The sequence below is a fragment of the Lycorma delicatula genome, chromosome 9 (genome assembly GCF_047948215.1).
Source record: "Lycorma delicatula isolate Av1 chromosome 9, ASM4794821v1, whole genome shotgun sequence".
NCBI classification, from domain to species: domain Eukaryota; kingdom Metazoa; phylum Arthropoda; class Insecta; order Hemiptera; family Fulgoridae; genus Lycorma; species Lycorma delicatula.
In genome coordinates, this window is record NC_134463.1 from 129,468,341 (window position 1) to 129,481,795 (window position 13,455).

Genomic DNA, 13,455 nt, shown 5'->3' on the forward strand with positions numbered 1-13,455 from the left:
CCGTAGTCTTTCCGAGCCATCCTCCTAAGTTTTTGCATCACTGAGACGGCGTCCGCCGCTACTTGCCTAATGTGGTTGCTAAACAGCAACGTTTCATTAAAAAAAAAAACACCTAGGTAATTATGAACTCTAACTCGGCTGATTACACAGCCTTTATACTTAATGTGGGTGTTTCGACTATACGATAATTTGTCTGCACTCTTGAGAAACATAAACTTCGTCTTGGGCACAGAAATCTTTAAAATTCGAATGTCTATCCAGCCCTCTGCGGTTGACAAGGCCGCCTGCGCCCGGTCTTCTAGCTGTGATCGTGAATTACGACGAACTAATAGGAGACAGTTATCGGGAAAGCCTAGGCCGTAACCCCTTCTGGAAATGTCAATCCCAGAAGTCCGTCGAATACAAAGTTCCACAGCAAGGGACCGAAAACGGAACCCTGCGGGCTTCCCCTGATGACTGATTTTACCACAACTAGGTTTGCATCCTTAAACAGAGCCGTACGGTTAGACTAATAGTCACGTACCACGGCCTGCAGGGCTACGGGAACATTGCGGCGTTCCAACTCATAGAGAACAGAACTCCAACACAAGGAAGAAAATGCTGACTCTATGTCAATAAAAATTGTCAAAACATATTTACAGTCGGCGCTTTCCACATCGGCAAGTGCATTTAAGATGTAATCCTCGGTGTCAATCTCTTTTATGAAGCCGTATTGGCCTCGATTTAGAAAATCGTTCGTATCGATGTTTTCCCAGAACCGTTCCACAACCAGCTTTTCAAGCAACTTGCCGATTACCGGCAAGAGGCTGATGGGTCGATAAGTGCTGACCTCACTCGGATCCTTTCCTGATTTTAAGATCACCTTCATCAAAGCCACCTTCCAACGAGTCGGAAAGCAACCCCAGCTAAGGCACCCGAGAACAGCCTGCCAAGCGGCTCTCTTATGACAGGTAGTAAATGATAGAATACATCCGGGTCAAGCTGGCCAATCCTCGGTGCCTTTCTCAGTGCCATTCGAGAAACCATGCGGTCTACGGGACCCAAGCCCGTATACAAGGGAACGGTGTCTCAACCTCCCTCACGCCGATTTCTACTTCACCCTCCGCAGCATCTGGAAACAGAGTATCCAGGAACGCCTGGTAAGTCGCCACAGATGTTAACGTGTGGTCCCGACCACCAAACCCGCATCGAACATTGGACAGCACGTGCAACTATATAAAAATGACAATTCATTAAAAAAATGAAACTGTATAACCACGGAAACAGGTACATATTTTTTTTTTAATAAGTTTCCTCAATTAAAATAAACGTAAAAAAATATTTATATAAAACAAAATTGATTCATTAAATAAATGAAACTGCATAACCATCGAGATGATATGGGCACGGGTGAAGAACCGGATCGCAGCCGAAAATGTACAATACGACAGCTACAACAATGGAAATTTATCATAAAACGTTCGCAGAAATCTCAGTCGAGGAATGGATAAAATGATGTGAACCTGTTAAAAAAACGAAGATGAGTAATGCAAGCTGTAAGCACTTTTAGAACAACAAATTGAACGTATCATCATCAATTTGGGAAGCGAGACTTCATCAGAATCGTTAGAAGACGAAAACACGCAGTAGGCAATGAAGTATATATTTGGCAACTTTGTAATTTTTTACTTTAGTTATTTGTATTATGCTAGTACTAGTTAAAAAATTCATAACGAATTACATTATAACGTGAAGTGTAAACGTTTTACGGAAAAAAGGAATGTCGAGCTGGTAAAAACAATTATAACACAAAAAACAAGAAATATCGACATTTCAAGGTAATAATTTTTTTTTCCTTTTTACTTTAATTATTTAAAAATAAGATAGCTAAATACGTATGTATTATTTTATTTGGTTATGAATTTATTTTTTTATAAAAATATAAGACTACAAATTTACGATGTGAATTTCTTTATCGATTGAAATAAATATTAGTATAAAAAGTTCTATAAAAAAAATTTATACCGTAAATTAGTATAAAAAAATTAATTAAAAAATTATTACAAAATATATAAAAATTATACTGATATAAACCGTAAAATTGATTATACCGTATGTATACCGTCTTACACGATTAGCAGCATATATAATCCCGCGCTAGCTAGGCAACCATCGCCTATATCAGAACTATACCGATTCGGGTTGGGTAAGATATATTAAAATATAAACGTATCAGCCGTGTAACGAAAAAACGGAATTTTTTTTAAAGGTTAAAAAACCGTTTTTAAGTTAAATTATACTAAAAATAAGAGTGATTATGCGTAGGTTGTGGGCGTACTGATCCGTGCGGCAGAGTAGTAGAATCACTACATATATGTGAAAGATTCTGGGTTCGAATACCGTCACTGTTTTATTAGTTGTTGATTTTTTCTGAAAATATTTATAAAAAAACAGAGAAAATAAAACCGTAATTAGGATTTACCTGCAGTGATCAGGTAAAAAATAAATCTTTTATCGGGAAATTTTTAATAGATTTTGGAATTAATTTTGTTCAGTTCAACTGGTTATACTGTAATTCTGGTTATTTATTTTTGTTTTTTTGTAGATGCGATAAAAAAATAAATAATACATAACGGGTTTAACTAGAGAAAAGGGATTTCGTAAGGTATATACGTTATCTATAAACCAATTGCTCCTGTAAAATGGAATGTTGTACCCGGCTGAAATCAAATAAATAAATTTCAGATCAGACAAGTACGGAGACGGTCGAGAGGAGAGAATCAAACCGTTGTAATTAAATCGGTAATAATATGTTCAAATCGACAATTAAGTAATTAATTATTCATTTTAAACGTGATCTATCATTAATATTAAAACGGCCGTACAAATATAAATAAGGATTTCGGTTAGAAAATAAAGAATTAGCCGTCGATTAATTAATTTTGAAATCTATATCTTTCGATCGATTATTAACACGGGTAATTAATAGTTCTTTCATTATTATTTTTTACGATATCGTCACATAAGCTAAAAAGTTGTGCGTGGAATACGGAAATGGAATTTAGTAGCGTATGAAAAATTCCACGTCTGACCGGGATTCGAACCCGGGATCCCGGAAAAAAGGCCGAGACGATACCACTCCGCCACGGTAATCGCGGAAATTATAAAAATAAGCTAATTAAATTTACTGTTGTAATATGTTTCACTGCTTAAAGGTACGATATTAAGAAGAAATCCCGGTCGGTATGGCTCTTTAGCGTCACCTAAATTTTGAATTACCGTCTACTTATACGGTGCAATCGCTAACCGGTTCCGATTCAGTAAGCCGGCTTTATATTTCATCCTCGAGGAAAATGTAATAAGTATATACACCGCGACTTTCTCGTTACGGGTTTGCATCGCCTTGTTAAAAATAAACGATTATTAAAACCGAGGTTATCGTTAATAAACTTGAAACATTTTTTAATTACTTTGTCTCGTCAAATAATTTTAAAAATTTCACAGAATTATCAACACCGGTTGATGAAATAATAAAATACGGGGTAAAATTTATTGTAAAGGTATCTACCACGATATACAAGAGCTATTCCCGAAATCGATGTAGGCGTTTTCAAAACCCGTCAAAGGTTTACCAAAGAAACTAAATATAAGTTGCTTTAAGTGCAACACCGCCAAGTGTAGAAAGTCGTATCTAGAATAAGTATTTTAAGTTAAAAACATTAATATAACCCTTTCTCCCTAGAAAGAACGCTTAAAACATATCTGTGAAAGAATAGTACGGTCTATTTTAATTAAAGTTTGTACAAAAGTCCGATTAAGTACAAACTTTCAAAGTTTCCGGCTATTTTTTTTTAATTTTCAGCATTTCATTTTATCTTTTTCTACCGATAATATCAAAACTTATTTTTAATCGAGTGTTTTCCGAGCAGAAAAGAATATCCCATAAAAATAACATTTTTTCCTTTCTTCGTTTGGATATAAAGATTCTGATAGTTTGCGCCACCAATCGCAAAGCAGCCAGCCGCCTCAGGATTCAAGTCGGCTGTACCTCCTGCCATTTCCTACACATAAAGATTTGACTTTTCTGAAAAACGGATGAAGTTGAAGTTTTAGCTGTCGTAAAGTACTTTTTTAAAAGGTTTAACTTATTTGCAAAAAGAGTTAGATTAAGTATATTATAATAAAAAATAACATAAAAAAGGAGGACGGAAAAACTAAATAAATAAATATTTAAAATTTTAATTAAGGTCCTAATCGGTATTAACGTAAATTAATATCAAAAAATTTTGTCAATCGAACGTAAACCCGAACCGTTTACGTACGTATAAAAATGGAGTTTTAACTTGCACGCTAAAGAAACGTAGTTTCTATCCTAAGTAACAATAAATGAGAATATTTTCTATTTCTATAAATACTTTTTACGTGAAGCGATTCGGTTAAAAAAAAAATGTCTAATTAACAGAAGATATATGCAGTACATCTTAAAAGGAATAAGTAAACGCTTTAAAACACGCTAAAACTTTTAATTAATTTCAAGGCCCGCACGAATTGAATACAGGTGTTAATACGATATGAAAACAACAAAAGAGAAATCATTGTAAACTGTATATTTTTATGCTGACTTGTTAAAATAATAAAAAAATAAATAAACAAAAAAATATTTTCAACAAACGTTAATTACATTAGTAAAAGAAAAGAAAAAACCTATTGTAAAATATTTGCATTCGTTTGTTAGTTAATGCAAATCACCTGTCACTCGAACGACTTCTTAATGAAGTTACCGGTAGAGTTCGCCTTTTACGATCGAATCGATGGCGATACAAATAGTTATAAGAAATGAAATGTAGGAAGTAATGAACACAGCGACCGCATGACGAACTATATAATATGTTAAATATATGCGTTAAATAATGTTAAATATGCGTTAAAAAATCGCAACTCAAGAAACGGCTACAAATGTTCAGGATTTTGAAGCTTTTCGTCGTTAGAACGCTAAATTCATGAACGTTATTTAGTTACATTTAGAAAGACATTTTAAAAAATCAATCGTAAGGAAACATAATCCGTGTAACATTTTTGCGGCGGGCTATAGCCCGTCTTATTTTTTTAAACGATGATTTTTATCGAAAAATGTCCAAAATTTTCATTAATTTGAAACTGTTGAAATCGGTCATTATGCTTGTTATGCCTGAGTATTCCAAAAAGAGATGACCGCAATTACAATAAAGACACTTGTCACCTGCTAAAATAATAATAAAAAACAAAAGAAACCGATATTTAAAATTACCGATAAATCTTCGGGTGTTTTATTAGATGACAAATTCTCTTTAGATAATCGAATTGATTTAACCTGTATCAAAATCAAACCGAATTTTTTTGCTCCGAAGCGTCTTAACAAAACGCTAAGGTATTGATCGTCGTTAAATATTTATTACGCTTACGAAATACACGCTTCTGAAATATACCATTTCTTTCGACTTCCTAAAACAAAATAATCAGAACTTATTTTTTCAAGGTAAATAGGATTCCAAATCGGTATGTGGCGTCTATACGTATGAATCATGTTGACCGATATTTAGAGAAAAATAAAAATGTTGTTACCCTTGTATTTATATTAATGAATATGTAAATGTTTGTTAAAAAGAATAGCGACTTATTCTAAAAAAAAAAAAAAATAAAATAAATCCATCTCTATCAAACCAGACAGACGCGCTGTTTTAGTGTAACTGAACACAATACTTCGGCTTTAAAAAATGTTTCGATGCAATTTTTAATAAAATAAACAAACGATTTTAAAAATCTTTCCATCATTTATTTAAAATAAATAGAAATAAATTAAAAAAACCCCAGGCTCAACCGTCATTTTGCTTTCTATGAAAGTACTGATTCTTTTACGCTTGAATATGCGGTCATGTTTCCAGCATGTATGTGTGTTTCTAGTTAAATTTACACCGAGAAAAAGTGGATTTACTGAAAAATATATAGTAAAACACGGGTTTGAGTTACACCCAAAAAATCACATAAAGAACCGACAATCAAAATGACGGTTGAAGCCGAGGTTCTCTTTTCACGAGTTTATTTAATACGTTAAATAAACCCGTCAAAATACATTTCGAATGAAATAAAAATACATTAAAGAACGGCTGTTTTCAATGATGAATGTGTATTCATGTTAAATTTACACGTTGAAATAGTTGATTTACAGAAAAATTCATAGTAAAATATATGTTTGAGATGTTCTGTTTTTTATTACGTTAAATAAAACTTCCACACATTAAAGAATGGAAAAAAATTAGAAAAAAATGTAAAAATTATCTAACAACGCGCTTATCCGGTTAACGGTGAGGTAAGCAACTATATTCTCGTATATTAATAAACAATATGCGATTGTATTAGGCTTGAAATTCTCTTCGGTTCAACTTCAATTTTCAAATCGATACCGCCTATTTTTACAGATTCATTTTATCGCGAACAATCAATCGCGTATGAAGATATTTATTTTTATAATCTGAAAATGTGTACGGCGAGTCGCTATTTTTGTAATATGATTTTTGAAACTCTATAAACATATTATAGATCATACGATTCCCCTGTAAATCTTCATACCGATATCGATCTGAATTTATTACTACTTTAATATTTTTCACGTTACACGAATCAAATTCCGACGCCTCTTTCGTATCGGTTTCAAAACCTACAATAACGTATCGCGGTTTAACTAATCGTGACGATGTTGTCACGTTCCATATCAAAGAATTTTTTTAGGAACGACTGAATTTTCATAAACTTTCTAATTTTTAGACGTTATACACACCTCTTCATTTTTGTTCCACAATTTAACCTATCGCAATTGATATTCAGGCGCCGATTTCTGTCAATTCTAGTTTAGATTTACGATGTATCGCGTTCAAACAGTCACTACGACGTCTCCACTAATTCTTGTCTATTGTTTATGATTAATTACAGCTTTTGGTTACCCAAAATTTTCATCCGTTAAACAGGCTTACTTTCTTATATAATAATGAACGTAGTTTTACCCCGATACCCCTGCTGTATTCGGGAAAATAGAACTTCATACGCGACGGAGCCGTGCCGGTGCGAAACTTCCCTCTACGTTCCATATTTGGGAAATCCCCAAACGTCTAATCAGGCGAGTAGTGAGGCGGGAGGAAGACAATTAAATAGAGATAATTAAACTGTAATCGAATCAATTTTAAGGTTCTGTTTTAATTGCCGATTAAATGATCCGATAAATTATTCAGTATAAAACGTGACCTGTCATTAATATTGTTATTTAATATTGTTATGTTACAACAGCAGTGCTGTTGTAACATAACAGTATTAAATGACGAATTCGATTAGAAAATAAGAAATTTTAAATAGATGTTAATTATAAAATCGATATAGTCTCGTGTCGGATGAACGATTACTCGTCGTTATAAGAAGAAAATAATAAACTTAATCGGTATATACGCATTATCCGGTAACGAGTATAAAATCGATTAAAAATATTTGTTCCTCGGTACTCGATAAATATTGACCGGGAACAAGCCTATAGCGATTATCTGAGATTTTATTTTACAACCGTTAACATTTTAGTAGATCTTCCGTCTGCCCTCTGATAAGTAACTTATAAAGTCTACGTTTAAGTAAAGTATTCCCGAAATTATTAAGCGATCTTTTTGATTATTATATGAACCGATGAAATTCTATACCGATCTATTAAGTTGAAAAATCAGAATAAAGTCGAATCTAGCAAATAACGCGAAAATCCGCCGATTACGTAACGTTACACGAATACAAACATTCGTAACCAGTCCAGAGTCAAAGACAAACAAAAGAAAACAGTTACATTTCTTCTATACGGCTGATAATTAACTACGATTACAATAGAATTAATAAAAACCGATATTCGTACGGTTAAAATAATTAATTAAGAGGAGGTTCTTCGAAAATAAATTCAAAATATAATACTAGTATCAAACTAACAACAAAAATATAAGAAAAACGTTTTACTCTTGGAACATTTTTACCGTCAGTCCCTTTCCTCAATATCGCCCACCCCGTCCTCGCAAAGGATTCTTCAAAACTTCGTTCGGTTTCACGTGAAACTCATAAGTAGCACAGAAGACGCACAACACGATGTATAGAGGTCTTGCTTCATCTAATAAGCACTTCGGTTCCAGATTTTTTTCTACGGTTAACCTAACAGTATGCGATGACCCGAGCCAATTCTTCAAGGACCGAACACCGCAAAGCAAAAAAAGAAGACAAATAAACCGACTCGAAAAAGAGTTCACGCAGATTTATCTAGTCGGAAATTTTTCCTTCGAGGCTGTTTGAAGGGCAGAATTTATGAATCGAATCCCCACACTATCGATGAACCGAAAGCTAAAAATCGACAGCTTCGTCGTCGTTTTGCATCAGCTGATATTATGATCGATCGAGCGTAAAGGAGAATTGCTGCGCGGGGCGATCACTTCCAAACGTCCTTTAAAAATACGGCAAATATGTAAACTGCTAATGAAAGTACAGAATTTAATTTCATTTATTTCTCGATTCGTTCATAAAATATTACAAATCCCGACTGCGTTTAGACCGTAGAGGTTCGATAGTTCACGACAAATCTCATGTCATAAACGGTCAAATAAGTTTCAATTACAAAAAATATTAGAAAAAAATACACAATCCTTACTACAGTTACATCAACGACGCCGTTACTAATCGTTATGAAAAATGTTTAAATAAACAGTGTAGTATTTAATTATGAATTCTTTCGTTAATTGACATTCACACAAATTTAGATTTGCGCACGGGAAAAGAAAAAAAAACCTAATGTAAAAAATGTATGAAAATATTACCCGTATTGATTAAAAACAAATTATATTTTTGTTTCTATTTAATAAATGTACAGGCAATCTTTTTTAATACCGTATAACCTTTTATTAATAAATTCTTTATGACTTCCGATAATGATAGTTTAATAATCTAAATAAGCGTTTAATTTATTTTTTTTTTTTTTATACAAACAAAACGTTTATTTGGAGGCTCTTATTTATTTATAATTTTAAATAACGGCTCTAACCGGTGGCTTTTTACTGTTATAATTTAATCGCTCGATGCAATTTATAGGAATCCCGTGCCGGGGAATCAAATTCGACGCTTTCATTATATCGGTCGCTGACTTTACCAACAACTGGACCGGCATACATATCGATGCTATTGATTTGATCGAGAAGAAATAAACGAATACCGAATATTAATATACGTAAATAAACATAACTGTAAAGACTACAATAAAGTTATTTAAAAAAAAAAAACGAACAAACAGAAAGTATTCAAAAATGTTACTAAAGAAACCTGAGCCGATGTTCAAGATAAGAGCAGATCGCTGATTGTAACTGTCTTCTTGATATCTGCGACACCTGTTGTAGCTTAATAGCCCCTCCATTTTATTATTTGCAGCCCACCGCTACTTCACCAAATGTGGAAGTACTGCACATCTATGTGTTTACGCTTTCTAAACTTTGAGGAGTTTTCTCGATAATCGTGTTTAATCTTATCTTAATAATGATACATCGCCTGTGGTTTTTTGATTTTATAAATGAAATAGAAGAACGTATTCGATGTAACGTTTTTTTCATTTATCTGGGCCATATAAACGGTCGAATGCGGTCTGTAAATAATCCTAACGAGATTTTTGAAGGATCATTTACACGACGAAAAAATTGCGGTTTGGTGTGCTACATCCCGTAACCAGACTATCGTTCAGTTTTTCCAAAACGCGGTAAACTTAGAAAGTTATCGCGATGAAATCGCTTTGATCGGCCGACTAAACGAAGAAGAAATTGTTGGCGTTTCGCTAAATTTGGTGCCCTGAAGATTTTTGGGATAAACAAATTTCAAAGCGCATCTGTCTACAGAGTTTTCCAGATCTTAAGACTGCAGAATTTCATTTACGGGTAGCAATGAAAGGATACCCGAATTCGTAAATAAAGTTGTTTTTGTTTTTAATAAAAAAATTCGATTTAAAACGGTTTTTTTTTCACGAAAGAGAATCGCGATAATAAAGAACTTTATAAATTAAAGGAACGCTACATTAGTTGTGTATTCCACTAAAAGACGTTTGAAAGTACTATATAGCCGTACTGACTACTTCCTCCAAATAAAAATTCATCGTAGCAAGTATTATTATAGGACCTCCTTCCCGTTAAGCGATATGCGAGTACGTTCAATTTATTTTTTGTGTTCAACATTTTCTCCATCCTTTGAAACAAGTCGGCAAGATCTTGTTCACTTCCCGCCGTTACTGCGAAGTCGTCTGCAAAGCTCGGCGTACTTATCGTTTGTCTTTTTATTTTTACACCTGTTCGTCTTTTCTTCTCTGAATTTATCCCACGAAGAAACCAAACCTTTCTTTATTTCGGCTTCCTCTTTTCCTTCCCGTTTCTAATCGCAAATCTTTCGTTCCTCGTTCCTACGGTTTCCATATTATCTTCAGATCTCTGTAAGAAACTCCTATTTTCTTTAATATTTCAAATATTTTCTTCCGCTTCACAACGTCGAATGCTTTTTCTACGTCTACAAATACAAAATATGTAAGTTTGCCCTTTTCTAACCTATTTTCTACTATCGTTCCAAGTCCAAGAATAGCTTCACGGGTCCCCCTTCAGGTTATTCCGTATATCAAATTATCCGCAGAAAAAACAAAAACCAGAAAACTGTTGTCGGCTTAACCGAAAACTTTTTTCTTTTTTTTCTTTTATTTTTTTTCTTTTCCTGTTTAGCCTCCGGTAACTACCGTTTAGATAATTCTTCAGAGGATGAATGAAGATGATATGTATGAGTGTAAATAAAGTGTAGTCTTGTACATTCTCAGTTCGACCACTCCTGAGATGTGTGGTTAATTGAAACCCGACCGCCAAAGAACACCGGTATCCACGATCTAGTATTCAAATCCGTGTAAAAATAACTGGCTTTACTAGGACTTGAACGCTGTAACTCTCGACTTCCAAATCAGCTGATTTGGGAAGACGCGTTAACCACTAAACCAACCCGGTGGGTTAACCGAAAACATTTTAGAAATATAATACTATACGTTACCTTATAAATTGTGTTCGACTTAAAACTAAAATTACAATTTATATTCTAATAGAATTAAGTAATTAATAAACGTACCCGAATCAATTCACCATGTGCACTGTCAACAACAGTGTAAACCTTATTTTGAACCGAACAACGGTTCAAATACACAATCCAAGAGTGTATCTGAAACAAAAAATAGTTGAATTTACAAATAAAATTAATTAAAAACTTAAAAAAACGGAACTAAATTTAAATAAACGTTATTTTAAATTTTAACTTTAATGAAAAATTCTGTAAATTAATAAGTACATCCGGGTAAAGGACCTATTCGTATTTAGAATACACACCCAGGTTTTTAGTAATTTTTAATGAGGGGAATTTAAAATTAAAATAGTCGCTTAACAAATTACAACCGGGCCCATTAATTGCTATTTAACAGGAAATGCCGATCTATTTTTTATCTTCTACATAATCTGTATGTTATTTCACGTAGGATTCAGCCTACACGAGTACAAATTTTTTCTCAAAATATGAATATTCAATTTCAGTACGGTTCTTTAAATACTTCATCGATTGGTTTCCAGCTTGATTTTCTTTATTTATATATATATTTTTTTAATTAGAAATTTCGATTTAAAATGTTTTTCCATGAAAGAGAATTGCGATAACAAATAACTTTATAAATTAAAGGAAATGCTAGATTAGTTATGTATTATATGCCTTACTTGCTAGAAGAAATGACAGCAATCTGAGAATAATTTTGTGATCTGTCACATCCTACCCTTTCCATTTAAAAATTTTCAGCTGTCCTCCGTGGGACAGCTGAAAATTATAAAGTTAAGTCCTTTAATTTATAAAGTTATATGTTACCGAAATTTTTTTCATGAAATTAATAAAACATTTAAATCGAAATTTCTGGATTAAAATACTTCGATAATGGAAACGTGTATATGAAATTTTTTTTTACAACTAATAAAATTTTCAAGAAACGATAAAATGTAGTCGCACATGCAAAGGTTATATACTAATCGGCATAAAACAGCAAACAAAGTGTTCGTTATCTCGCATACTTTATACCGATTGAAACATGTCAGCGACAAAAGTCAAGGCCTATGATGTGATTTCTTATTAGATGTACGGTCGATTTTGGAGAATAAAATATCTGGGAAACTAAATTTGCGATTTTAGTTATATATATATATATATATATATATATATATATATATATCTGGCATGTTGAGTTTAAAGTTTGTTAAACACATCTCAAATGAAGTGTTAAGACATTTTATTCAAGAGGTTTATTTTTTAAGTAAAACCATTATCGTTCTTTTTTTTTTAATTATAGAAAAAGTGCTTAAAACGTTTTCAGATATCTTTCGGATATACATGCAAAAAAATTTCTCGTAGGTGTAAAATTTTATTGCTCGCATCCCGATAACTCTAAACTCATTTCCCTACCGCATCGTTAAGTGAAATATTTTTTTTTAATAATCCTATACGTTGAAAAAATTGAGCTGAAAATCTAATCTATTTTCAGTCCTAGTGGGCGTTATACTACATAGATCGGGCTGATTTTTTCTTATTCTGCTCGGAATGATCCGCAGAAATCCATTTTGTCAATTTTGATCCGCAGAAAAAAGATTTTGGATATCCTCAAAAAAATAATAAGATATCAAAAAAGAAAATAGGATATTGGAAATCCTCACAAACTCCTCATTGATTCGTTAATAGAGAAACTTTTAATCGAGAAAGAGTACTCTTGAAGCGGTAACAGACACACCAGCAGTTCGACTTGTAGCACCTTCTAACTGGAATCGCACATTTATGAAAATCGAACTAATTTTTACCTCAAAAATATTGTGACCGCGCTTGTGTAATGCGCTGCAGTAACGGTTGCGACGTTTCCACGATCATCTTGCAAAAAGAACGGTCCAATAATGCCAGATGACGAAAGCGCAGGTAGCACTGTGACCTTCGGGCTGCGCGACGGTTTATCACGAGCGGGTTTTCAGAGTTCCAATATCGACTTTCTGCTTACTCGCTTACTTACGTAGCCGTTCGGGTGAAAATGAGCATCATCTGATATAAACTTATGGAGGATTAAGTTGTCATCACCGTCCGAACGCTGGAACATTAATTAATTCACGCGAACAATCGAATCGGCGTCTTTTAATTTCTGAACGATTTGAATTTTATCGGGGTGAAAACTTAAATCCTTTTGTAAGATTCGATGAATCGACGGTCGACCGGGAAAATTTAATCGCAGAACATTTTGGACTGCACGTTACGGCAAGTAGAAGTCTATCTTTTGTTAAAATAAATATATGTAATTGCAGGCGCACGCGTGTCTGACTTTCTGCATGTGCAAAGAGAGACCCCTTCTTTCTTTTT

At 33.4% G+C, this 13,455-nt stretch overlaps 1 protein-coding gene across 5 annotated transcripts in view; it reads right to left on the reverse strand.

The window, feature by feature from the left end:
• Vha100-2 (V-type ATPase subunit a family protein Vha100-2) overlaps positions 1 to 13,455 on the reverse strand; it is a 314,412-nt gene that overhangs the window by 193,726 nt on the left and 107,231 nt on the right. For all 5 annotated transcript variants that reach the window (XM_075375901.1, XM_075375897.1, XM_075375899.1 and 2 more), the window contains one exon: positions 11,158 to 11,247. The gene's annotated coding sequence lies outside the window, so the exon portion shown is untranslated. The remainder of the gene's footprint in view (positions 1 to 11,157; positions 11,248 to 13,455) is intronic.